Source organism: Somniosus microcephalus, chromosome 2 (genome assembly GCF_052327205.1).
Source record: "Somniosus microcephalus isolate GS21.2 chromosome 2, FLI_Smic_1.0, whole genome shotgun sequence".
NCBI classification, from domain to species: domain Eukaryota; kingdom Metazoa; phylum Chordata; class Chondrichthyes; order Squaliformes; family Somniosidae; genus Somniosus; species Somniosus microcephalus.
This window is the reverse complement of record NC_140988.1, coordinates 197,667,189-197,693,015: the sequence shown is the minus strand read 5'-3', so window position 1 is coordinate 197,693,015 and position 25,827 is coordinate 197,667,189. Positions and strand designations below refer to the sequence as shown.

At 44.4% G+C, this 25,827-nt stretch overlaps 1 protein-coding gene across 5 annotated transcripts in view; it reads left to right on the top strand.

Annotated features, from left to right (window-relative positions):
• camsap2a (calmodulin regulated spectrin-associated protein family, member 2a) overlaps positions 1-25,827 on the top strand; it is a 249,257-nt gene that overhangs the window by 48,862 nt on the left and 174,568 nt on the right. Inside the window, exon 2 of one of the 5 annotated variants that reach the window (XM_085968347.1) lies at positions 17,273-17,423. The exons of the other annotated variants lie outside the window; for them this stretch is intronic. The gene's annotated coding sequence lies outside the window, so the exon portion shown is untranslated. The remainder of the gene's footprint in view (positions 1-17,272; positions 17,424-25,827) is intronic. 5 annotated transcript variants of the gene reach the window in all.

Genomic DNA, 25,827 nt, shown 5'->3' with positions numbered 1-25,827 from the left:
TTGGGTCCCCGACGCGTCGCGGCTGTCGTAGGGCTTCTGGGGGGAGAGCGGGGCCCCGACGGTGTCGGGCTGCTGGGCGGGGAAGATGCCTTCCAAGATGGCAGCGCCCTTGGTGCACACGTGGCGGCGTGGACGGCGCAGGCTGAAGAGTAGGCGTCCGAGTTTCTCTGGGCCACATCCAGGGATCGCGCTGTGTCCGCAGCCTGTTTCAGGTCCAATCCCGTTTTTTCCAGCAGTCTCTGCCGGATGTAAGTGGAGCTGAGGCCTGTGATAAAGGCATCGCGAACAAGCTCGTCAGTGTACACTGCGGCTTTTACATCTTGGCACTTGCAGTCTTTGCCAAGCGTTTTCAGGGTGCCTTGGAACTCATCCAGCGATTCCCCAGGTCGCTGTGCGCGAGTAGCGAGCAGATGCCTAGCATACACCTCATTCGTAGGCTGCTGGTAATGCGCCTTTAAGATGTCGCAGGCGGCCGGGTACGTGTCGGCGTCTTGGATGAGGGGGTAAACCCGGTGGTTTACCCAATTCCGCAGAATTCCGAGTTTCATACTTGAGGCGTCCGTAGCGCCTGTGACGGCTGCGGAATTGTCCAGGAAGAATTCCATACACATAAACCAGTGTCCGAAGCGTGCTGGTCCAAATCCAAACGTTCGGGTTTCAAGAGTTGATCCATTGTGTTGAAAAGTAAGTTAATAAAATTGATGTGCCTCAATAAATCCGAGACTCAATGTTAGCGGAACAAAACAAGGCTTTTATTAACTTAGAAGGTAACACACAGTGGAGAGGTATCTTCCATCCAGAGGTCTGCTGTACTGGATGTGAGGCAGGCTGGGCCTGCTTACATAGGGGCCAGGTATGGGCGGAGCCCTACACACAATACAATACAATACAATGGTGAGGAAACGGAACTGAGGTAAGGGAAATGAAACTGAAACCAAACCACAGTCACAGGCAGAGAATACCGATGAGTGATGAATGGCATATTTCATCACAATGGTATTCAGTCGGGTTTTTTTGTTAATGCCTCAGTATAAAGTAGTTCAAGTATTTCTACAGCCTGGGGTTTTTGGCCATTATTAACTGCACTGTTTTGCACAGATAAAATTGAACAACCTGGGACTAGATTTTCAAAAGATTGTTTTCTTTTTTTTTAAAAAAAACATGCATGCAAAACATGTTGCATAATTTGAACTTTGCAGTTGTGACGGGAATATAAAATTATGCTGAGAATTGAAATTTGATAATACAGGGGAGTGAATTTGCTGCCCTGTTTACTAACAACGGAGCTTGAATTACAGACAAAAATGATTCAGGATTCGGGAAATTGTAAGATGCTATCAAACTCCGGCTGTGAAAAAAGTGCCAACGTACAAGTGACAATAAGCCAAACAGTTTAATAATACAGCCACCAAAAGAGAATGACAACTGACAATTGATGCCCTCTAAAAGGTGGAAAGCAAAGCTTGTGTAGCTGCAGGGTGATCTTTCCTCTGCCAGTGACATTTCACAATAAGCAACCAACAAATTTATTTCTGTAGTCAAGAGATTCCATGTTAATCATGTTCCTGACTCATAAAATCAGAATTGTGGCCAGACTTCTAATAGTCTCGATGGAAACATATTGCAACAGATAGTTCAGGTAGACTACCCTTTATCCGGACTTCCGAAAACCGAAACCCTCTAAAAACCGAAGGTTTTTTCGTTCAGCGTAAGTCGTGCGTACGACTTACGCTGAACGAAAAAACCTTTGGTTTTTAGAGGGTTCCGGTTTCGGAAGTTCGGATAAAGGGTAAGTCGTGCGCACGACCCCCCGCCGACCCCCCCGCCGGCCCCGACAACCGCCGACCCCGCCGGCCCCGACAACCGCCGACCCCGCCAGCCCCGACAACCGCCAGCAGGACTTGGTGTTCTGATTTTGAATTTTGCGGATTATGCAACCCCACTAATCTCAGATCCTTTGCAGAAATGTATTTACTCACTGAGTCACCTGGGTTACTCCAATCACTTTTCATCTCTAACACTGTTTGTGATGAGGACAAGAATTTGCAAGATCAGCGTACAGTTTTGAATGCACCACGGCCTCTCGGACAGTCAATTTCTCACATCAGGCATGACGTGCACTCCAAAGCTCAAGACTAATAGGATCCACCTTCCACAAAGATTTTACATTTAAACCAGATCTCCAGGACCACGGGCAAGTCATATACTCAGTGTGTCAGAATGCTAGATTAAAAGGAAACCAACCGCCGGCCCCGACCCCCGCCGACCCCGACTGACTTACGCTGAGCGTCAGCGTAAGTCGTGCGCACGACCCCCCGCCGACCCCCCCCCCCGCGGACCCCCGCCGACCCACCTTCCGAAATCCGAAATTCTCCTTTATCCGAAACTCGGCTGGTCCCGAGGTTTTCGGATAAAGGATAGTCTACCTGTACTGGAAACCAATGGAGAAAGTTGGCTGAAATGGCTCCAAAAGCCTGAAAGTGTGTGACTCATAGCTTCTTATGAGCAATATCACAATGCTTAGAGAACATTACGGACGAGGAATGTTGTTCACGATTATGACCATCTTGGAATGCTTAGAAAACCTGTTTGCTCCTTTTCTCTATCTTTGAGATTTGTGGGAAACAAATTTAGTTTAAGAATATCACCTCGTAGAGAGGGACCAGATTTGTGCGAAGTGACTTTGGTTGCGTTGTTGCAATACAGCTAAAGAAAAATGAAACTCCAGTGACCGTGTAAGCCCATTGCATCGTCAGCATGCATCACAAATGCACATTGCAAATGTATTTGCATGTTCATAAATGCTTTGAAAATCTGGCACACGAGTAGAATTTTCAATTTGAAATATGGCCTCCCAGTCCTCTAAGTTGTGAAAATAACAGTGACATTTCTATTTCCTCTAAGTTTATGTTGTATTTCAAAATGTTGTAATTTGCAGTGGAGGGGTGTGAAAACCAAGGTGAAGACAATGGTACACGTAGTTGTTGAGTCTGTGTTTTCAATTGCAGTTATACTGAATAACAGGACACAGACTACAGAAGTAAGTAAACAGGTCTTTAGTGATCGAGGGTCAGGGCTGAACTGAGATACACTTTGCTCCGCAGGGTTTATATACCGGTGTGGTCACCACCGGTACTACAATGTACAGGAGCCATCAAAAAGTAGTCCATCACCTTAAGGTATCCTCTTAAGGTAGTACAGGTTACATACACTACAATTCCTCCCCTTTTAGCTTAACAGTGTACACCCCAAATTAAACATTACATGGATAACATATATACAATTTACACACAAAACTGTTCAAAGATTCAGTCTCTGAGGAGGCCTCCTGATCCGGGCCGGATAACGCCTTTCAGGGGTCTCTGGTTCTCGTTGCTGGGGTGACTCAGCCACTTGATCTCCTATGGATTGAACATCATCATGTACGTTCGAGTCTGAGGTGGATGCTACAGGCTCAATAAGTTCTTCAACTGGTGTCTCTGCCGTAGACATGGGGTCGACCCTTGTTCTCGATTCCACAAGTTGGTCAGCATGACGTCGTATTACGTTCTCTCCAACGTCTACCGTGTACATCAAGGGTCCTTGTCATGCACGAATTGTTCCAGGTTGTCATTTATCATCCCTATAGTCCCTGGCCAACACTGGTTGTCCTATTTCGAAACTACGAGTGGCCTTGTTATTTACATGCTGGAATTGCTTGTTTTCGACTTCCCTTCGCACATTGGGTTTTAACAAATCCAACCGGGACCGCAACCTTCTGTTATAGAACATTATGGCAGGGCTTTGATTTGTCACTGCATGCGTGGCGTTTCGATACGCCATCAGGAAATTGTCCACCTTGTGTTGTAGTGGAATATGGTCTTCACTCATGGCCTTTATCGCCTTTTTGAACGTTTTTACAAATCTCTCGGCCAACCCATTTGTAGCCGGATGATATGGGGCAGATGTATAGTGTTTCACCCCATTCTTTTTCATGAATTTCTGGAATTCTTCTGACACGAACTGTGGTCCGTTGTCTGAACATATTTGCTCCGGCAACCCATTCCTTGCAAATATGGTTCTTAGAACTGCGATCGTCTTCTCAGAGGTAGTGGTCGACATCTTAATCACTTCTGACCATTTAGAATGTGTGTCTACTGCTATCAAAAACATGGAATCCATGAATGGACCTGCAAAGTCGATATGCACACGTTGCCATGGGGCTGAAGGCCATTCCCACAGATGCAGCGGTGCAATTGGAGGTGCATTTTGAACTTTTTGGCACCCTGAGCAGCTTTTAGTCAGATCCTCTATTTGTTTGTCGATACCTGGCCACCACACATAAGCCCTAGCAAGGCTTTTCATCTTGACTCCCCCCAGATGACCTTCGTGCAATTCTTTCAGAACTCTCTCAATTTCGGAGGAATAATCACCCTTGTTCCATACATCAATGTTCCTTGACATACGGACAGCTGTTCTCGTCTGGCTGAGAATGCTGGTAACAGTGGTTCGCCATGTGCTGGCCATCCCTTCACTGTCAAGTCGTAGACCCGAGACAGTGTCGGGTCATTTCGGGTCTCTCTTTCAATACCCGCATTGGTGACTGGTAAGCATTCGATGATGGTCGAGTGAAATATCTCGACAGGGTCAACTGCCGGTGCCTCTTCCGCTGTAGGTAGTGGCAGGCGCGACAGCCCATCAGCATTACCATGTTGCTTTGTATCTTTGAATTCAATATCATATTGATGTGCCCCTAGGAAAAGGGACCATCTCTGAAGCCTCTGCGCCGTCATTACCGGAACACCCTTCTTAGGGTTGAAAATGGAAACCAACGGCTGGTGATCTGTCAGCAGCGTAAACTTTTGGCCTTGCAGGTAATGGTTAAATTTCTTAACTCCCCACACGAGGCTGAGAGCCTCCCTATCTATCTGAGCATAGTTGCACTCAGCGGAGGTCAATGATCTGGATGCGAAAGCGACTGGCCTTTCCGAGCCATCTGGAAACTTATGTGAGAGCACTGCCCCGATACCATATGGAGAAGCATCACAAGGTAAGCGAATAGGCAGCGTTGGGTTAAAGTGAGCCAACACTTCCTTGGAGGTGATCAGTGCCTTGCTCTTTTGAAAAGCCCGCTTACAATCATCGCTCCACTTCCATGGTATTCCCATTTGCAAAAGAGTGTTTAGCGGGTGTAACACCGTGGATAAATTTGGAAGAAACTTGTGGTAATAGTTAACCAACCCGAGGAACGACCTCAACTGGGATACATTTTCCGGTGCAGGAGCTTTTACAACAGCTTCGATCTTGTCAGGTGACTTATGGAGCCCCTCCCGGTCAATGACGTGGCCGCAGTACGAGATTCGCTTTTGAAAGAACTCGCATTTCTGGCGATTAACTCTGAGCCCATATTCTTTCAATCTGATGAGCACCTGCTCCAAATTCGCGAGGTGATCCTTATCGTTATCTCCTGTAATCAAGATGTCATCCAGGTAGCATTGTGTGCCTGGAATTCCCTGCAATACCTGCTCCATGGCCCTTTGCCAAATCGCTGGAGCCGATGCCACTCCAAAAACCAGTCTATTATACCGATATAAGCCCTTATGTGTGTTGATCGTGAGATACTGACGTGACGCTTCATCAACTTCCATCTGTAGGTACGCCTGCGCCAGGTCTATCTTAGGGAAGTGTTTCCCGCCAGACAGCGAAGCGAAAATATCTTCAATCCGCAGAAGCGGATATTGCACCGTGTGAAGAACCGGATTAACAGTGATCTTGAAATCGCCACTGATGCGAACCTTCCCAGGTTCCCCCGTCTTGTTGCTCAACGAACGCTTCATGACAGGAACAATGGGTGTAGCCCATTCGCTCCAGTCCACCTTGGACAGTACCCCTGAACGTTCTAGCCCTTCCAGCTCTGCTTCCACAGCAGGTCATATCGCATAAGGCACCGGTCTGGCTTTGAAAAATGTTGAGTTTGCATGTTCTTCAACCTTGATGGTTGCCGTAATTCCTTTCAGTGTTCCAAGTCCCTGTTGGAACACCTCCTTAGCATCGTCTAAGATTTTGGACAGCCGTTTAGGTTTGACGTCGTCCTCCTTACAGGCATCCACAGTTAGTGCTTGTATGGAATGCCAGTCCACATTTATTCTCCGGATCCATTCCCGTCCCAGTAGTGGCGGACCTCCATCAGGTAACACATACAAGTCCATTTTCTGACTTTCTTTACCATTGTAGACCACATTTACTTTTATCTTTCCTTTGGGGTATACTATTTGCCCCGTGTATGTTTTCAATACAATCTCCGTATCCCTCAGGGGAATGTGCGAGAATAACCTTTTTGTAATCTTGCTTATTCATGACCGTTAATGCCGACCCAGTGTCCAATTCCATCTTCACTTGGACTCCTGCTATCCGAAGCATGACCCAGATAGTTTGGTGGTCTGCTGTGTTACCCACATTATGTATTTTCAGACAACCCAGTTGCTTACTGCTGGAGTCTGAATCCGTCTTCTGTTCATCCGAACTGTTCTGTCACCTTGTGTACTTTTTTGTACTTCTCCTGCGGTGACTTTTTGCTGCTGGTCTTCTTCCCGGACCAGCATACTCTCGCTATGTGACCAAGTTTGCCACATTGCCTGCATTCTTTATCTTTGAACCAGCACTGGTTCTGGTCATGCGTTGTCCTTCCACAACGATAGCACTTTACTGTGCCCAATGCCATTTCATTGGTGCTGAATTCCAATGGCCTTTGCTGTATCTCTGCAGCGCCCCGTGCTGCTGCCTCGTGGGATGCTGCAATGCTGAAAGCTTTGTCCAGCGTAAGGTCCTTTTCCTCTGGCAGTCGCTTCTGGGTTCCTTCCCTTAGGAGCCCACACACAAACTTATCTCTCAGTGCGTCTGCTAGTCCTGTTCCGAACTGGCAGTACTTTGATAACTTGCGCAGTTCTGTTAGGAATTCAGCGTTGCTTTCTTCTTTAAGTTGAATTCTTTTGTAGAATTTAAGTCGTTCCGCTATCAGCAGCGGCGTGGAGTTTAAATGCTCCTGCAGGATAGTAACAATATCCGCGAAACTCTTCCCTACCGGTTTGTCTGGTGTTACAAGGTTCCTTAATAACCCGTATGTCTTCGCACCCATTGAGTTTAATAGGGTTAGTGCTTTCTTATCATCCGGTACCTCATTCGTTGTACAGTAAACTTCGATGCGTTCCACATACGTGGCCCAATCTTCCACATCGTTATCAAAAGCAGTGATGTTACCCGTTTTTGGCATCCTTGCTGAGTTTCTCCTTCCCCTTTGGATATTATTATTTATTTATTTTTTAAATTTTTTTTTCAAGATGGCGGCTTTTCCCGCGCTTGGCGGCTTTTCCCGCGCTTGTCGTCTTCCCCCGCCGACTCAAAATGGCGATTCCCGCGCTGTTGCCGTCCACGCCTCCCAGCGGTCCTTTATTTTCCCCTGCGCTGCTGCTCTTGTTCCCCCGCCGCTCCCGCGGTCCTTGTGGCCATAAACGCTTTTCTGGCTGCTGCGCGTCTCTGCCCGATTGCAGTCCGGCCCCTGACACCGGCTGCGGTCGTGTTCTCCGCCCTTTTCGTCGTTTTCCCTCCCTTTCTCCCACTGACAACTCAGCCGACTTCTCCCCCGCGCCCCCCCCCCCCCCCCCCCCCCCAGTGCCGCTCAATCGGGCTTACCCGCCGCTGTCGTAGAAGGGATGCTCACTGATGCTTGACTTCGTGGCCAGCAAACCAACCTGGGTTTCCAATGGCCTCCCGTGCGATGCAGGATGTTGAGGGCGGATGCCCTTTTTCGACGCCCGTTTCTGAGGACGAAGCTCCCTTTGATGCAAAACTGCCGTTCGGTAAGATCAGACTCGTCGCCACTGTTGAGTCTGTGTTTTCAATTGCAGTTATACTGAATAACAGGACACAGACTACAGAAGTAAGTAAACAGGTCTTTAGTGATTGAGGGTCAGGGCTGAACTGAGATACACTTTGCTCCGCAGGGTTTATATACCGGTGTGGTCACAACCGGTACTACAATGTACAGGAGCCATCAAAAAGTAGTCCATCACCTTAAGGTATCCTCTTAAGGTGGTACAGGTTACATACACTACAGTAGTGACATGTTAACAATATGTTAAAACTCCACTGACAAACATTGGTGAAAAAAAAAGCAAGGAGGCATATTGCATTGGTGTTTCATTCTGCTTTGCATATAGAGTTATAAAGAAGCAAGCTGCCCCAGACTGCCATTATGTACCTCCTACAGAAGGGAAGAAAAATGAATTATAGACAAGTGATGTGAGGGACTGCAAGGGGGCAGGAATAAAAAAAAATTAAAGCAATGTTTTGTTCAAAAGGTTTCATATTTTTATTTTCCCCCCCATTTTTACAAAAGTTAAATATTTTGAAGCATTCATTACTGTCCTTTAGAAAATCCAATCAAAATATCTGTACTCTGTATTCAGTAATCTGTGTTAGCCCATATCAGTGGGCTGAAGAAATCCTAATGAGACAAAACAAAGCCAGTCTGCAACAAATGAGAATGAAAATTGAACTTGATGAGGATCTGAGATTATCTAAGGGTAACCTAGTTGATTTCAGAATATTAATAGTAACTAAAACTGCATTGCTCTACAATTTCTCCACTAAAATCGCTGAAGTATTGGAAGGTTCTTGCTCTTAACTGAAACACTGTTTAACTATTTCTCAAAGGACTTAACAGGTTGCATAAACTTAGCTTGTATTACCTTGAGTTTAGAAAGTTGAGGGCTGATCTAATTGGAGGTTTTTAAAATAATTAAGGGATTTTATAGGGTAGATACAGAGAGACTATTTCCTCTGCAAGGGAATCCAGAACAAGGGGGATGTAATCTTAAAATTAGAGCTAGGCCATATTGGAGGGAAATCAGGAAGCACTTTTTCACACAAATTATAATGGATATCTGGAACTCTCTTTCCCCCCTCAGAAGGCTGTGTGGATGCTGAGTCAAATGAAATTTCAGAACTGTGATTGACAGACTTTTGTTGGGTAAGGGTATCAAGGCATTACAGAGTAAAGGCTGTATTGAATGACGGAACAGGCTCAAGGGCTGTATGGCCTCCTCCTGTTCCTATGTTTCTATATCCCACAGTAGCAATATTCGCTGAGCCATGAGTGGCATTGTATGTTTGTCATGGGCTGCACCTGTTGCCATCAGAGGCCCTGTAAATTCAATGGACGCCATAATGTTTTACATAGATTTTAGGAGACATTGATAAAGTCCCTCCAAATTTGAGGAACTTCAGGGAGGTGTGCAATAAACATAGTCAGTGATAAACAAAGAGCTTCAACTATGACTTGTTGGGGGAGAAATTCAGTTGTTTGCGCCACCCGTTAGCGCCTTAAGAGGGCGATAAGTGGGGTGCGAGGCGGCTAGCACCCGGGCGCGGCGAGACCTGCACCTCTCGCGAAATTGAGCGGACATTTAGCAGCGGCACAAACCGCAACGCCCGCTCAGCTGCGCGCGCAGCTCCTGACGTCATTTCATGGTGCAATGCCCTTGGGGCGCCCCGAACCGGAAATTCAGTGGCGCCCCCCTCCTTTCCGCCTGGCACTCCCAGCAACTGGTTGACTGGAACGGTTCCCAGTCGCTGTGGGGCTCGGGGGGGGGGGGGGGGGGGTGGGTGCTATTTAAAGGGGGCTCTTCCTGGCTTCTTTGTGGTAGCCATTTTTGGACCACTCCTTCTGTGTGAGAGAGAGAGAGAGATTTGCAGAGAGACAAAGGGAGAGAGCTTTCTGCATTGACTCAGCGCTCGCAGAGGTACTTTTGGCTTGGGCCCAGAATTTTGTAGTTTGCTTTTTCGCTGGCATAACCTTGAGTGACCACATACTATGGGGGCTGCAATGGGTGGAAACGTTGGGCTTCTCCATTACATTGAGAGGGCTCCGATGCGCAGGGTGTGGCTGCAATCATAGAAACATAGAAGATAGGAGCAGGAGTAGACCATTCGGCCCTTCGAGCCTGCTCCGCCATTCAATGAGATCATGGCTGATCATCCAAATTCAGTACCCTGTCCCTGCCTTCTCCCCATATCCCTTGATCCCTTTAGCCTTAAGAAATATATCCAACTCTTTCTTGAATATATTTAATGAACTGGCCTCCACCGCCCTCTGTGGCAGAGAATTCCACAGGTTCACCACTCTCTGGGTGAAGAAATTCCTCCTCATTTCAGTCCTAAATGGCTTACCCCTTATCCTTAGACTATGACCCCTGGTTCTGGACTCCCCGGCCATCAGAAACATCCTTCCTGCATCTAGCCTGTCCAGGCCTGACAGAATTTTATAGGTTTCGATGAGATCCCCTCTCAGTCTTCTAAACTCCAGTGAGTATAAGCCCAATCGACACAATCTCTCCTCATACGTCATTCCTGCCATCCCAGGTATCAGCCTGGTGAATCTTCGCTGCACTCCTTCCATGGCAAGAATGTCCTTCCTCAGATAAGGCGACCAAAACTGCACACAGTACTCAAGGTGCGGTCTCATCAAGGCCCTGTACAACTGCAGCAAGACATCCTTGTTCCTGTACTCGAACCCTCTTGCTACGAAGGCCAACATACCATTTGCCTTCTTAACCGCCTGCTGCACCTGCATGCTTACCGTCAGTGACTGGTGCACAAGAACACCCAGGTCTCGTTGCACTTCCCCTTCTCCCAATCTGTTGCCATTCAAAAAATAATCTGCCTTCCTGTTTTTGCCACCAAAGTGGATAACCTTACATTTATCCACATTATAGTGCATTTGCCATGTTTCTGCCCAATCACCCAACCTGTCCAAATCGTACTGGAGTTTCACGACATCCTCCTCACAGCATACCCTCTCACCCAGCTTTGTGTCGTCTACAAATTTGGAGATATTACATCCAATTCCCTCGTCCAGATCATTAATATATATTGTGAACAGCTGGGGTCCTAGGACCGATCCTTGCGGTACCCCACTAGTCACTGCCTGCCACTCGGAAAACGACCCATTTATTCCAACTCTTTGCTTTCTGTCCGCCAACCAGTTCTCTATCCAAGTCAATACCTTGCCCCCAATCCCATGTGCCTTAATTTTGCACGCTAATCTCTTATGCGGGACCTTATCGAAAGCCTTCTGAAAGTCCAAATACACCACATCCACTGGTTCTCCCTTATCTATTTTACCAGTTACATCCTCAAAAAATTCCAGTAGATTAGTCAAGCATGACTTACCTTTTGTAAATCCATGTTGACCTTGTCCAAGAATCCAAGATCGAACTTCCCCTTTAAGAGCTGACCGGCGCCAGCGTGTCTGCATGCAATCGCTAACTGGCCGCACCTGCGCTGCGCCCGCCCTCGGTGGTAGCATCTCGCTTCTCCGGCTTAGCACCTTAAGACAGTCGTGCAGTGCCTGTTTTAGCGCTCAAGCACCTCCTGGGGCGAAGCAGGTCAATTTAGCAGTAGGTGGCGATAATTTGCGCCGGGCGCTAAATTTCACGCCCGCTCGAGTATTATGCCCCAAACGTGGCGATACTGAATTTCTCCCCCGTTATGTTTAAAGAGAATGTGTGTTCAACTTAATTCAGCGTGATTGCTTTTTATTTCAATGCTGTTTACAGTCCAGTTTGTTCCGATAAAGTGGTTGAACTTTTTAAAGAATCGTTTGCACCACAACTTTATCTTCTCCCAAACAGAAGCTTCTGTCTTAGCCACTTGGTCTTCTCCACAGATTTAGAAGAAGTGGAGAAAATAATTGTCTCTCATCCCTGATATGCAGCATTGGGACATCATTACTTGACCAACCAGGTTATGAGCAACAGCGATTTTTAGAAGTGAACACATGGAATTCAATTTGGCAAACTTTTATCGTTTTGAAATATCAAAACCTGTTAAAGTCACCTTTCATAGTGGCTAAAATAACAACAGAAAATGCTGGAAAAACTCAGCAGGCCAGGCAACATCCGTGGAGAGAGAAACAGAGTTAACGTTTCAGGTCGAAGACCCTTCGTGAGTCCTGACGAAGGGTTTCGACCTGAAACGTTGACTCTGTTTCTCTCTCCACAGATGTTGCCTGGCCGGCTGAGTTTTTCCAGCATTTTCTGTTGTTATTTTGGATTTCCAGCATCCGCAGTATTTTGCTATCTTTCATAGTGGCCACTTGTTTTATGAGTGTACTGTTGCATTGATTTTTAACAAATATACGTGAGGGAATGCAGGTTTTATGTACCTTTTCCATCAAGCTACTGCAGAACACATATATGATTTTACTCTGTGGTTGTGGGACTAATAATTTCATTATCAACACTTGTGAAAATCAAATCCTAGAACATAGTGCACATTTCTAGTTATCACTTAGTGGTCATTATGATCCAGAAATTATTTAGAAAGTGTTCATTGAATAAACTAAACAACTTGCTAGTGGAAGGCACTTTTTTTCTAGTTGATCAGGGATTGTCTTATAGTCAGTCGCAGCAGTAATGCCAGTAATCCATCAGTTTTTCTCATCTGTAAATGTGTGAAATAATCTGAGTCTCTTGTGTATTGATGCCTATAAAGGAAGAAAAGTGAAGTTATAGTGAAAGTCTGCTGAGGTACCAACAAACGAGTGTAAATAGGAAACATAAATCAGGTTTCAGATGAAAGTAACACTGCAGTCCTAATAGGCATCCGGGAAAATGAGCGGGCACTTTAACTGTGCCCATTCTTCTGCATGTGCTGAAGACGTTTGCTGAGGTCTCAACACAATGTGCTTGCGTACACTTTTGACTCGGGAATCGGTTGCGACTAAGCAGGTGTCTCTCACTGCTCACTGTGATATAATTTTAGGTAACTATGATGAGCTGATCCATCTTGCAACACTCTTGCCACATCTCATGTGAGTGGGCCTCGCGTCACTTATGAGCAGTGCAGGCCTGTGGTTTTCTGCTCCTGCGGAGACTTTACGCCATTTGGGATTCACACAATCCTAGATCACTTGTGCCCACTGCACTTCATTTCTCTCCAAGCCACCCTGGAAGATGGCATTATGTACACACTATACCCGAGCTGGGGTTAGATTCCAAATTAACTGGACTTCTTTATGGAAAGTGACCAAGTAAGACTAACTTTGGTAAAATGATGGTTTAAAAGATCAGGCCATTTAGTGCCAACAGCCTGCTTCTGACAGAAGTGAATGTAGTGAGTTTGTTTACCAGTAGTCTGGAACACACTCCAACACTTGCTTTCCAGGACCATGCTTGTGTGGCTCTCTCGCTCAACCTCTCCATCTCTCTCTCTTTCACTCGATTTCTCACTCAATCTCACCTATCTACATCCCTCTTCTAGGCCTAGTTCCCGGTTCAATGATCCACAGGAGGAGGTTGCTCACACCGCCCAAGTGAAGTCCCCAGGCTTTATTAACACATTAATGCTGTTTGGAAGTCAAAGGCAAAAGCTATTTTTTAGAAGGTAGATGTGCTTCTGTCTACCTGTATGCACGGAATTGGTCACAAGTTGTGTCAAGGGTTCTGCCAATGAAGATGACAATGGGCCTGCAAAAAGGTTCACATAAATATACAGAACCACAAGTGAAAATATGATGTACAATTAATTAATTCTTCATCATGACAAACTGACCAGATTTGCAGAATATAAAACCAGGGCAACCATGAAAATAGGAGAATCAGGAAAAAAAAATGTGAAAGAGCTTGATCAGTTTTTCTTCAAATATTACTAATTTGGTTCAATATGTTGTACAGGTACTAACATCAGCTTTCAATAGCATGAAAGAAATATATAGACATTACAACACAGAAACAATCCATTCGGACCAACCAGTGATTGGCGGCATTGACCCTCCATGTGAGCAGATAGTTTTAATCGCATTAACCGACCCTGTTCCCGTCTCCCTTCAACCCTTTTATCTTCATCCATCCATCCAGTCTAATCTTAAATGTGACAGTTTCTGCCTCAGCCAATAACCCTGGAAATGAATTCAGCAGTCTCACAACTCTGTCTAAAGAAGTTTCTCTTGCTCTCTGTTCTAAATCTCATACATTTAATCTTCAATCTATGGCCCTTTGTTCTAGATCTGTCAACTACCAGAAACAGTCTACTTCTAGCTATCCTGTCCTACTCTGTCAGCTGTGGTTCAGTGGGTAACACACTTGCACTCTGAGTCAGAAGGTTGTGGGTTCAAGTCCCACTCCAGGGTCTTGAGCACTTAAATCTAGGCTGGTGCTCCAGTGCAGTGCTGAGGGAGTGCTGCACTGTCGGAGGTGCCGTCTTTCGGATGAGACATTAAACCGAGGCCTCGTCTGCTCTCTCAGGTGGACGTAAAAGATCCCATGGCACTATTTTGAAGAAGAGCAGTGGGAGTTATCCCCGGTGTCCTGGCCAATATCTATCCCTCAATCAACATCACTAAAACAGTCATTATTGCATTGCTGTTTGTGGGAGCTTGCTGTGTGCAAATTGGCTGTCGTGTTTCCTACATTACAACAGTGACTACACTTCAAAGCTCCTTCATTGGCTGTAAAACACTTGAGACGTCCGGTGGTTGTGAAAGGTGCTATATAATGGCAAGTCTTTTATTTCTTTCATAATTTTAAAAACTTCTGTCGTATCTGCCACTGTTCACATTGTTTTACCGACGAAAGACCTCGGCCACGATTTTGCTGATCTTGGCGGGTCCATGACGGGCGATGTCGGTGCAGGTCCCGACCCTGCTGCTGGCTCCATCCCGCTCTGTAAAATGAATTTCCGTTGATTGGGCTCGTTAAGCCCGCCCAGCGCGTGATCCGGCCAGTTGGAGGAAGCGGGTCTGGTGGCGTCATTTGATGACGCGTCATCAGCCGGTTTCCTTAAAAGGACCATGTCCAAATTTATTTTGACAGTTGTGCTGCCAGTGTTCTACAGCATTGAGGTGCTGCAAACATTGACAATGACTGCACAAAGGCACAGGGTTGCACCCAGGCTCTCCCATGGCTCTCTCCATATGCTTATGGAGGGAGTCACAGCACACAGGGAGGTCTTCTTCCCTTCCAATGGGTGGAAGAGACCTCCCCAGGAGATCAACACAGCCTGGTTGCACATTAAGAAGGGATGTGGTCAGGAAGACCTGGGTGAAGTGCCACAAACGTTTCAATGATCTCAGTAGATCACGAAACGTTAGTACAGAGCCACACTCAACCTCATCCTGCTGTGCCTCTCATCACATCCCCCTCACTCTGCCTTCCCTACCCTACTCCTGCACAGACTACACAAAGCTGGGTGGGCGTGTGTGCTGTGAGGAGGATGTTGAGAAACTCCAGGATGATTTGGACATGTTGGGTGATTGGGCAGAAACATGGCAGATGCAATATAACGTGGATAAATGTGAGGTTGTCCACTTTGGTGGCAAAAACAGGAAGGCAGATTATTATCTAAATGGCAATAGATTGGGAGAAGGGGAAGTGCAACGAGACCTGGGTGTCCTTGTGCACCAGTCGCTGAAGATAAGCATGCAGGTGCAGCAGGTGGTTAAGAAGGCAAATGGTATGTTGGCCTTCATAGCGAGGGTTTGAGTACAGGAACAAGGATGTCTTGCTGCAGTTGTACAGGGCCTTGGTGAGACCACATCTTGAGTATTGTGTGCAGTTTTGGTCGCCTTAGCTGAGGAAGGATGTTCTTGCCATGGAAGGAGTTCAGTGAAGATTCATCAGGCTGATACCTGGGATGGCAGGAATGACTTATGAGGAGAGATTGTGTCGATTGGGCTTGTACTCGCTGGAGTTTAGAAGAATGAGAGGTGATCTCATTGAAACTTATAAAATTCTGACAGGGCTGGACAGACTAGATGCAGGAAGGATGTTCCCGATGGTCGGGGAGTCCAGAACCAGGGGACACAGTCTAAGGATAAAGGGTAGGCCATTTAGGACAGAGATGAGGAGGAATTTCTTCACCCAGAGAGTGGTGAACCTGTGGAATTCTCTACCACAAAAGGCGGTGGAGGTCAGTTCATTAAATATATTCAAGAAGGAGTTGGATATATTTCTTAAGGCTAAAGGGATCAAGGGATATGGGGAGAAAGCAGGGACAGGGTACTGAATTTGGATGATCAGCCATGATCGCATTGAATGGCGGAGCAGGCTCGAGGGGCCGAATGGCCTACTCCTGCTCCTATCTTCTATGTTTCTGTGTTTAAAACCTCCACCGCCTCCCCTCTCCCATTTAAGTTTTTTTTTACAACTTCTGAAATCTACTACAGTGTCTTTGGAGATGTTAAAACCCGATGGAGCTTTAAATCGAAACAAATAAAAGTTTTTTTTTTAAAAAAAGGCTGTTTCATAAACATTTTATTAAATAAAACTTACTTAAGGTCTCAACATCTGAGGGAAAAGTCAAGCTGCTGTAACTAGAGTACAGTATATACGTTGTCTACTCACCAGTGGTGGGTGGAGGTCAGAAAGTGATGTATTACTTTCCCCCAGTATATATACATAGTATGATGTTTATCCACCTTTGGAGTCTCATTCCATGGGTGTCCCATTTTCCATCAATGAGTAATAGCAAGTTTATTTTTGTTAAACATAGCCTGAGGTGTTAAACTGGTAACTAGGTGGAGATACTTTGCCAGTTTGGTTCAAAAACAAGTAAAGGATTATATGGCAACTGACAAAAACATGTTTGCTCGGGAAAACTACTTGATGATATTAGAAGTTTAATGATAATTGGTGGGAAGGAGGAAGAATTGTGACACAGAGCAGCGCTTGTCCTTCTCTCACTTGCTTTTACTAAGATGATGAAAATGAGGTGCTCCTCATCCATTGACATGCCCCCCGGGAAGTGCTTGTTCTTTGTAGATCAAGTGCGGACAGGTTCGGGCTCGGCTGTGATAACCCTGCAGTCAAACAGCCAACTACACTCCCTATGTGAGGTATCTGATTCCTCAACAAGGAGTCGATGCCTCAAGGAGAGGAGAAAGGGCGGGAGAAAGAGGGAGATTAAAAAAAACAGGAGCACACATCTTAAAGTGAATTAATGAAAACCAGACTGATTACAATATGTGATTTTCAGTGAATGCATGACTTTAAAGAACAAGCAATCAATGCATTATGGGGCATGCTGCTGTAAGAGCACAGCTAATCCATACTGGATGTTAAAACATGTATTCCCTAATGTTTCTTTTCTTTTTTATATATATATTTATATAACTCTGTGTGTGTGTGTATATATAGATATCTATATAACATTTTTCTTAAACGTCTATGTTTCTGCTCACTAATTTACATACTGAAAGATAAATCAGCTGTGAAATGTTGATATTTGAAATTTACAGGAGCAGTACTTAGAATGGAGGAAAGAACGAACTTTAAAAAAAAAAGTTTATAATTTTTGCTGCCTGAGAAGTTCCAGAGAAGTTGACAAAGCAGCCTGCTGGAAACTCGCCAGGCTGGGTCGCCCAGCCAGAAGAGACCTGCTTGGGTGACGTATGCGGTGGATCTGTCTTTCAGCGGTTCTTTTTGTGTTGAGAAGGGATTGGCGTCCTTCCCAGTCATGGATGCCAATCTGGGCGCTCTAAAGCAATTGAAGTGTTTGTTACCAGGTGCAGCTGGAGACGTTTGGGGGGAACTGGGTGAGCTGAGGAAAGCTGCTTTCCGGAGAGGGAAGGAGGCTCAGAGAATGAACCAGCCCAAGGCGCTTTGTGCACTTCCAAGCAGCCAAGTTAGGAGCAGGATTAGCAAATGCTTTAAAACAGACCTCAGTTTGATTTTCAAAGCAGGAACCTTATGTGGTGGAGGATTCAATTCTTGTTAAAATATGAAGGTGACTGTACCTGTGTTAATTTGGATCTAAATCACGAAGTATTTCCCCAGCAAGTGGGGAAAAATAGAACCTTTACCTTCATCAGTGATTTTTCTCCCAGGAAAATAGACCACTGTAGAAATCAGTACTGCACTCAAGTGACAGTAGTAAAGCTGTCCCTATGTACTCAGGAGCCAAGGAAAACTAGTTTTGTATTGAGTGGAGCTTTCTACATGAAGCCCATTCATGGCTCACATACAGTGACAAAAGTATTTAACAGTGCGAGGATCAAATTTGAACATCTTAAAGTGCTGTGCAGTGGCAGGTTTAGACATCCTCCTGGCTTATTGCAGTGTAGGTTTAGGTGATAGACTCTGGATGGGAAATTGCATGGAGCTGCTCCTGTTCCGCCAGTGTTACCTCGTTGGAAGTGCAGTGGAAACAGGGATTCCACGGCACTCCCAGCGAAGTAACGCCGATGTAGCAGGTGGTGTTAGGGAGCAGTGAACTAGCAGGATTTACCAGGGTTGGCCTCATTATATATTTACAATGAGCTCTCTTTGCTGATGGAGCTCGCTGTTGGTGTGCAATCGTGCACAGGTGCACTCTTGAGGGCTACAGCTGCTATTTAAAGGGATTGCTTGATTGTTTTTGAATGAAAATCTAGAAATGACGGGACAGCAGCACAGAGCACCTCCACGTTCAGATGTTGCATTTGCAGGAAAAAAAAGGGAAGCAAAGGAAATACTTCTTTAAAAAGGGTTATGGAACCCCCCACCACCCTGCCTTCTTCTCCTTGTAAGAGAACTATACACTTTGCTTGGCAGTAAATGATGGGCAGAGTAACTGCTGTGTTGAACACCCAGAGTACACCGGAGCAGATGGTGGGGGGGGGGGGGTGAGAAAAGGTCAGGATATCAGCCAAGGTACTGCTAGCCAGTATTTCACTACAGCAAATAGATGGGCAAATTATGCATGTATCGGAGTTTCCTCTGGCCCTGCTGTGTGAGAACTATAGGCTGGCTGGTAGATCACACGCAGCGCACCATGAACAGGCACCCAGGCCCCTGTTCACTTCTTCCACCCGTTGTCACCCGCCGTGGCAATCGGCAAATCGGTTGTATAATACAGAAGTATTGGTTGAAACAAAATCAACTGTAACTTTGGGAGCCACATGCAAACAGTATTGCATCTAAAATAATGTTCAATGTGCATATTATACTGCAAGTCAGTTATTATATCTATAATTAGAACAAGTGACTTGTTATCGCTGAGATCCACTCATAAACCAGCATCTTCACCGCCTCTGGTACTTGTTGTCTAGAATTACATTACATGCGCAGGAAGATACAGTGGTGGTGTAACCGTAGAAATGTGTAGGACGTCACGCCGCACCAATTCAATTGCCCTATTTATATTTGGACATCTTTAGCAGCTGCTGCATGCTGTGCTTTCCATTGACCGCCATTCTCCTGCGCTTGCGGCTTTATAAGTTATATAGTTACTAAATTTGGTCTACATCACTTTTTCTTTTCCCCCAACATCAGTGAATTCCCTCAGTCGAACATTTGTTAAAGATATAAAGTATTTTGGCAAAATTCTCTTCTGTGGATATTCATATTTTCAGTGGAGCGTTTTATTAACAATGCATTTCTCCTCCCTTTCTGATTTTTAGTCACTCTGAATATTTTCATAAATATTTCCTTTTGAAGTGCTATTTCAAAAGTTAAGAAAATAGAATATGATAATAGTACAGATGAGTAATAAATACCTGTGCCCAGCACAGGTGCTAGTCTGGAATTGAATTTGCATTTCAGATGATGGTGTGAACTTCAAGAGTATAGGTCAAGCAATAGATTTAAACCATGTCAATAGCAAAATACTGCAGATGCTGGAAATCTGAAATAACAACAGAAAATGCTGGAAACACTCAGCAGGTCAGGCAGCATCGAGGAGAGAGAAACAGTCAACGTTTTGGGTTGAACCCTTCGTCAGAACAGATTTAAACCATTACTTTGTTACATCCTTTGAACACACTATACAACCCATTAGCATACAACTTGTTAATGTGAATAATTAAATTTAAGTGAAGTTTGATTTGGACTAGGTTTCATGTTCTTGGTAAACAATAGCGTGACATGTGGCAGGAATTAAAGCACAATATTCTCATATGTGAACAACCACAGGGGCACCATGAGACTTTATTCCACTCTTTCTGTATGAACTGTTCCACTGTTGAGGTGAACAGACAACATGAGAAGTATGACTGAGGTTCAACCCATGACCTTATCGATGGAGCATGGATTCAAACTAGCAAAAGGCATTCTTGCAACTAATGTCCTCCCGTAGAGAGTAAACAACACTTAGAATGGACTTCTGACAGGGCAATGGAGGCAAAAACTAGCATCATTTAAGAAACCGTAGTGTGCCGTGATGGGGGATCATAGATTCTTCCTAGATGGAGGGGCGAGCATGGGCCAAACATCCATCCTGGTTTAAAGATGAGATAAGACAAATTTGTTTGTGGTTATGTATTTGACCGATAGGTTGGGTATATTGTAAGGTAGTACTGCATCCAGGGATTCAGGTAAAGGTAGCAAAATTGCAAATTTATTTAAAATTAAAAAAAACTACAAATAGCAGAGGAAATCTTCCCTCCGAATCTGAGATTCGATTGAAACTGTGAAATCACTTTTCATCCATTTTTATCATTAACAATAAAAAAGACTCAAGCAGAAGAAAACTAGAAACATGAGTTAAAATTAATAATAATATCTTGAATTGATGTGACAGTTTTGTTCTGTTTGAGCTTTTTTGGCCTCAGGGCAGGGTGCCACTTTGTGTGTTTTGTATACAGGTTGACTATCCCTTATCCGAAAACCTTGGGACCAGCTGTGTATTGGTTTTCGGAAATTTTCGGATTTCAGAAGGTATTATTTCAGACTGGGAAACTCTGAACATTAAATTAATTTGGTAATTAGTATTTGTATTTAATACAAATTTTAAAAGTTCAGGCTACCTCTTGTGACTGCTCCGTGTCTCATTCCCCTTCCTGCTTCTCTGTGCTGCCGCTCCCAGTCTGTTTACAGCTCCCCCTGCTCCGTATCTGAATTCCTTGACTTAGCGGGGGTCTGGGGCTCGACTGCCGCCGCCAGTTGTGGGAAAGCCGGATATCATCTGACTCCCACGCTAAGCTGGCCCGCAAATCAGGTCAGAAAAGCATCGGCCGCATCGGGTCATGTTTGGTGCCACTCGGGTTATGTCGTGCGCACGACTTACGCTCCACAAAAAAACTTGAGGTTTTCGGTTTTCAGAAGTGCGGATAAAGGATAGCCTACCTGTACTTACTTAATGCATGATAAAGAAAGAAGGAGACTTGCATTTATACAGCACCTTTCATGACCTCAGGATGTCCCAAAGAGCTTTACAGCCAATGAAGTACCTTTGAAGTGTAGTCACTGTTGTAAGAAATGCAGCTGCCAATTTGCACACAGTAAGGTCCCACAAGCAGCAATGAGATAATGACCAGATAATCTGCATTAGTGATGTTGGTTGAGGGATGAATGTTGACTAGGACACCAGGAAGAACCCCACCCCCCCCTGCTGTTCTTTGAAATAGTGCCATGAGATCTTTACATCTGCCCAAGAGGGCACTCCCTCAGCACTGCTCTGGAGTGTCAGGCTAGATTTTGTGCTCAAGTTTTTGTGACTGGAAGCCTGTGGCCAGTGGGGTACCACAGGGATCGGTGCTGGGTCCCTTGCTGTTTGTGGTCTACATTAATGACTTGGATATGAATGTAAAGGGTATGATCAGTAAGTTCGCGGATGATACAAAAATTGGTAGGGTGGTAAATAGCGAGGAGGGTAGCCTCAGTCTGCAGGACGATATAGATGGGTTGGTCAGATGGGCGGAACAGTGGCAAATGGAATTTAACCCGGAAAAGTGCGAGGTGATGCACTTTGGGGGGACTAACAAGGCAAGGGAATACACAATGAATGGAAAGACCCTAGGCAAGACGGAGGGTCAGAGGGATCTGGGTGTGCAAGTACACAGATCCCTGAAGGCGGCGGAACAGGTGGATAAGGTGGTAAAAAAGGCATATGGGATACTTGCCTTCATTAGCCGAGGCATTGAATATAAGAGCAAGGAGGTTATGATGGAGCTGTATAAAACACTGGTTAGGCCACAGCTGGAATACTGTGTGCAGTTCTGGTCGCCACACTACAGGAAGGATGTGATCGCGTTAGAGAGGGTGCAGAGGAGATTCACCAGGATGTTACCAGGGCTGGAGCGCTTCAGCTATGAAGAGAGACTGGGCAGATTGGGTTTGTTTTCCTTGGAGCAGAGGAGGCTGAGGGGGGACATGATTGAGGTGTACAAAATTATGAGGGGCATAGATAGGATGGATGCTGAGGAGCTTTTTCCCTTAGTAGAGGGGTCAATAACTAGGGGGCATAGATTCAAGGTAAAGGGCGGGAGGTTTAGAGGGGATTTGAGAAAGAACTTTTTCACCCAGAGGGTGGTTGGAGTCTGGAACTCACTGCCTGAAAGGGTTGTGGAGGCAGAAACCCTCACAACATTTAAGAAGCATTTGGATGTGCACTTGAAATGCCATAGCATACAAGGCTACGGGCCAAAGGCTGGAATATGGGATTAGATTAGGCAGGGCTTGATGGCCGGCGCGGACACGATGGGCCGAAGGGCCTCTATCCGTGCTGTATTACTCTATGACTCTATGACTCTAAGTCTGGAGTGGGACTTGAACCCACAACTCCGAGGCAAGAGCACTACTGAGCCACAGCTGACACCATGAAGGATTAGTAATTACAATGTCATTGCTGCAGGTCTATTGATGGACATTTATCAGTTAACTATCCAGAAATAAGCCTTTGTATATGATGAGAAAACAATAAGCATATTTATGTTGCTATTAATAGTTGGGGGCATGAAGCGATGCAGAAGCCCATTAGCTATACCTACAGTGGCTAATTTAGTTTTTTTGACCAGGCCTTGGTGGGAGTCACATTTTGACTGATAGCTAGTGTGTGTGCGCGGGCCTCCTGTAGTGACTTTGTCTGATTTTCAGAGGCAAGGTCATTCGCAGGTTTGCTGCATCTGTTTCCACCTCCGTATGTTGTGTGCTCATGGGATTTATAGTGTTCCTGACGCCTACTTCTCTAAATCATTAATAATGATCCTTATGAAATTATAGGTTTCCATAGTATTTCGCTGCAGGTCTAAAGAGAAAAAGAAATCAATTTATCTGCAAGCAGCCATCATTCTGTTCCTTTTAAATAACTCTTGACATAAAATGATGTAATGTTGAATGTGTTTCAGCAAGGATCATTAGCAAGCTCGGTAGAGGTGTGCGGTCTACAGAGTTATTGCAATGTAAATATTTTTCGTCTGGGTTTGTTCTGATGTGTAATTTGGGTCATGCTTACTCCAGTGATTTTAGTCCGAGTCTGCTTGTGAAACACTGCGCAAGGAGCTGGGCTGCAGTGAGATGTTTCCGAGCTGCTTTGTACATGTTAGCCCGTTATTAGTAGCAGCACCTAGGACTTTGTTTCAGGCTCAAGTTTTTATTTCCAATAAAACTTCAAATTCTTAGCATGGTTTTCTTCATGTCTGAAACTGTAGCCTGTGAATTTAACCACAACAACAGATGTACTGACAATTTTAGCGATGTACTGTATTCATTTCATTTTGAGATTCAGTGATGAGTGTTCCTGGTGGTGTTATCCTCTTTTGACACTGTATCTGTGTCAAATATCTGTATTAAATATTTGCACAGTGCCTTACATTGATATTCTGTCTGCTTATCTCCTGCTGGTGAGAATTGAATTTTCAGCTTATTTCAGTTAAAGCTTGTTGAGTCACTTGGCAAAGCTTTCTTTGTGGAAGCTTGGAGGGGGGGAGATGGGGAAAAAGATTTTCTTCGGTATGTTGGAGTTGTGCAGGTACTAACTATGCTTAAAAAAAAAAAAAAAAATTCGAAGAAAAAAATTCAAAGTGAAAACCAGATGAGTTCAAATGAGACACAACTGACCGCACTGATTCAAAAATGAGGAGACCTGATTCTGTACATTCCCTTCCCTACAGCAGCACAAACAACTCTGTCTAGTACTGTACAGCCCTGAGTTGAAGGACTTTGTTTCCATGGTGATAGACTTCACTGCTGTGAAGGAAGGCTGCCATGTTGGGACTAATTCTTCATACAGACCTTGGAATCTATAATTTGCAGTGTGTCAACTATGATGTTCCTTAACATCAAAGACACTTGCATGTAGTGTGAAGTCATTGTTACCAAAGAGATAATAGATCAACGTTGTTCACAAAAAATACACCAAAATGGGTTCCATGTCATTTTTACCTCTCTTTACCTTTAATGTCACAATTATTTTCATTGGCTATCCTTCACTGTATTTAAATCTGATAATATAGTCAATTTTGTTGGTTGCTGGCTTTTTTTGTACGCTTGCTTTTTGCAGCTATATTTTATTATCCAATTTTTTGCGGCAATCTGGTACATATCTCTTAGTGAGTAATGCAACCAAACGCTGTGCAAAAAGGGATTTCTTGCAGTGACTTTATTGTGCAATTACAGATTTATTTGAGTAAAGTGTGACCTTGTCATTGTATGCAAATTGAGTTTTGATAAATCCAAACTTATTAACACTGGAAAAATTGCTGCAACCTACAAAAACTGGAAACAGTTCTGTGCCACATAAAGTACAGTTTGTGTTATGGTCGCCCTTTATGAAGTTGCTGTGTACTTTTTAGCAATTGGTATCATCGATACTTTAGCAGAATGATGCTTTTTTTCATTATTTTGCATTTCAAACTGCACTGAATATCCTCTATCACGATGAAGTACTCCTTATGATGTCTGTCACATAATCTCTGTAGTTAGATTCTCTCTATATATATTTCTGGTAGTTAATATAAAATGAAATGTCGTGGCATGCTGAGTTCTTAGCTTGCAGTCCTTATTTTAACAGTATAAAATAGTCATCTTTTAGTGTAAAAAAAGAGTTTGTAAACCAGTTAATGTCTTCCATCATTTCATAGGATTTGTGTCTTGGGTCCCTGTGTGGAAGTTGAGCAGGATCCTCACTGGATAATGGGCCATAATAGACAGCCACCTTGATTCGTGACATTTAACTGTATTTGCATTAATATGTCTATTAATGCTGGCCCTGATCGAGGTAGGAGTCATTTGAGATGGTTAAGATTTCCTTATGTCAGCATTGCATCCACTAATTTAAATTTAAATTGAGTGCATATTATGCAGTGCAGATGTATTGGTGGAAATTGAATAGGATTCTCTCTATGTATAATGAGCCAGAACAGACAGCAGCCTTGCTTAGTGACATGTAACTGTGCTTGCATTCCATGATGCGATGTAGGCTGATGTTCTGTAGGTGTGATAAATTGCCCTCCGCGCTACATGTTTCAGATTCTGAAGAGGTTCGTACTTGTTAAGAATGGAACAATCACAAATTTCACCCTCATTATTATAATTGTTAATACCACGAATGATTTCTGTCGGATTGCTGAGTCTGCCTGTAGGTTTGCTGTCAGCAAGTTGAAACAGTTGCAGCGTCTGAGGTCATCTGGAATGTTGAACATATACTTTTTGATCACCTCTCCTAATTTATATTTTAGCTCAACCATTTTTTTTTACCTTGCACCTCTATAAAGATCCTTGGAATGATTATTTATGTAAAAGACACTTAAAAAAAAATTGTTATCTTGCTTCAGTAATGCTGTTACTTTAATTATGTGTAAACCTGGATTAATGCTATGTAACCCACCCCTTCCCTTTGCCCCCTACAACTATACTGAGATAAGAGAGAAAGTACCTTGCAAAAATAGAGTTTCTTCTTGCCTCAAAACGTGGAAGTCTCATTTTCTGATTTTGGAAAATCAGAGTGGTGGAGCAAGAAAGAAAGATTTGCACATGTATTACCTCTCAAAGTGCTTTACATTTAATTAATTACTTCGAAATGCAGTCACTGTCATTTTTTTAGGAAAATGTGGCAGCCAATTTGCACACAGCACAATCACACAAACAGGAATGAGAT